Below are 2627 nucleotides of genomic sequence, written 5' to 3'. Positions count from 1 at the left end.
TTTCCCATACAACCTACTTGGCAGGGTACTTCTAACTACCCTCCCGAAGGCCTTGGCTGTGCTGGTGGTCTCTCCCTGCCATCTGGGTTAAGCCACGTACTGAATTTGCTTGTTGGTCTACCTGTGCTCCCACCTTTTGAATGAAACACCTTACCCATACAACCTCGACCTTAGCTGATTAGGGGTTGCTTTTTGGTAAGGTAAAATATGTTAGAGTTAATCGATGGAAATGCAACTCAAATTTGTAGAGGGATGGTCCTCTTAAAGGGAAACAAGTACAGTAGTATTAATGGTGTCAGGAACAAGATGGTGCATTATGGAATGAAATGGATTAACGAATAAAATGTTGTGAATTGTTTCCCCCTCGCCCCCCAAAAAATCCTCCACAGGCTTAGAGGTTCTCATGTCTACACTTCAAAGTGGCTCATTTATTTTGTGGATTTTATGTTGATTCAACCAGCAGGGGAACCTGCCAAAGTGTCACAGGGGGAGACGGCACAGCTGGGGAAGCCTCATTTCCTTCCTTCTCCTTTTTTATACACTTTCCTTGACTCCAGAGAGGAGAACAGTGGAACAATGGGAACATCAATGATGATCATCATTGATTGGCTGCCTCCTGCCCCCCAACCCTTGGGGATGGAGACTGCAACCCGGGCATGTGCCCTCACCAAGGAATCACACCATGACCTCCTGGTTCATAGGTCGATGCTCAACCTCCAAGTCATGCCTGCTGGGCTGGAAAAAGATGGGGCACTTATGTCCATGACAACCAACTTCAACCTTGTCTCATCTCCAACATCTGTGAACACATTTGAAGTCATCCTGTCCACGTAGCAGGTTTTTAATGATTGTGTGCACTTCAGTCTCTACACGGGAAGAAATCTTATGAACGTATGTTGTAAATGAAGAAAAGACAACATGTTGAGGTAAGAAATGTCTAAACATGTAGGAAATATTTTATAAGATTATATTGCAGACAAACGGATGACAACTGTTGAGGAGCAAGACCTGCAATGCTCTGGAAAATAACTGTTTGCAGCTGCGTTTGTGCATTTGCAGTTATGGAGGTAAGGGACGGGGTGCTTAAGACAAAGATGAGCCTTTTAGTAAAGAAGTCATAGGCCTGGGGCGTGCACACCCCCAGGACTGCCCAGGTAGGATGTGTGATCAGAGCCTCCTGTGAGGTTCCTATCAGTCACTGAGTTTTGTCAGATTTAGGACAGAGCCCCCTTTTTGTTCACAAATACATTCCCTAAAACTAGACACAGGAAAGGGCTTTCTGTGAGCTCTGAAGCTGAGCCTGGGAGCAAAACTAATTTAAGACGGAGCAGGAAATGGTATCTTTGCTCAGCTCTCCACTTGCTCCTGGTCAGGGCCATGTGTTGGTTCTTCTCGCCCCCAGCTGGTCATGGACACTTCCTGCAGCCCAGCCCTGCTGTCTCCCTCAGGAAGGTTAGTGTCTGGGCTCACACTGACTTCCCTCACTGTGTCTCTTACACAGTAATACACGGCGGTGTCCTCTGTGGTCACAGAGCTCAGCTGCAGTGAGAACTTGTTCTTGGACATGACTCTGGAGATGGAGGTTCGGCTCTTGAGGGAGGGGATGTAGGAAGTGATAACCTCATAACATATGTACGCCATCCACTCCAGCCGCTTCCCTGGGGTTGGCAGATCCCAGGAGAGGTTATGGTGCATGTTCTTGGGCTGTGGTCTCCTCTCCTTGTCCTGCGCGGAGAGGGAGCCTTGAACTGGTTCAAACAAGCTAGGACACGCTTTTGGGATTAAAGAATAATGAAAGACAGACATAAAATAGATTAAAAGCTTGGGCTGGGTATGGTGTCCGCCCTCTGACTTGAGGGACAGGCAGAGACAGCCTGCCCTCTGGAGGGAAAGGCACAGAGAGAGCAGCAGCTCAGAAAGCTGCTTATTATATACTCGAATTACAGGAAGTTACATCACTTCTGGGTGGGCCTTTGACATGATGAGATCCATCCCCTTAGCACTGGGTGGGACAGTCAGACTGAGTGGCATCCAGTCTTTGACTGGTCCTGCCTTCAGGGCGTGGCTTTGCAGTCTCACTGAATCCCAGCTGAGGTAAATTAAGCCAAGTGTTTTCTAAGGACCCTTAACTAGAGGGTCTGTGAGGGCTTCACCAGTCCTGGGCCGGACTTCTGCAGCTGCACCTGGGACAGGACACTTGGGACAGAGAAAACACAGAGTCCTGGGTCCCATCTCCTCACGTCTAAGCCCTGAGTCACTCACATCTGAGAGCTGACAGCAGGAAGAGGAAGAGCCACATGGGAGTCATGTCTTGCAGGTGAGGTCCTCGTCCCCCAGAAAGTATTCTCCAGGGTGAGGAGGCCCTGCATTTAAGTGGGCGCCAACTGTGTGTGTGTGTGGTGGCCGTGTGGGCATTTGCATAGGGGAGGTGTCTGCACATACAAAGGGCAAGAATTGAGGGAGGTCCTGGTCTCTGCGGCTTCTCCTGGAAGGAGGTGCTGACTGTGCCCTCAGAGAACCAGGCCCTCCTTGGGGCCCTGGTCACCGTGCCCAGGGACCTTTCTTTCCACACCAGGGGCTATGCTGCAGGAGGTGGTCAGGAAGTACGATGTGGGCACAGTCAGTGG

The sequence above is a fragment of the Myotis davidii genome, unplaced genomic scaffold (assembly GCF_000327345.1).
Source record: "Myotis davidii unplaced genomic scaffold, ASM32734v1 scaffold2258, whole genome shotgun sequence".
Classification (NCBI taxonomy): Eukaryota; Metazoa; Chordata; class Mammalia; order Chiroptera; family Vespertilionidae; genus Myotis; species Myotis davidii.
This window is presented reverse-complemented; position numbering follows the sequence as displayed.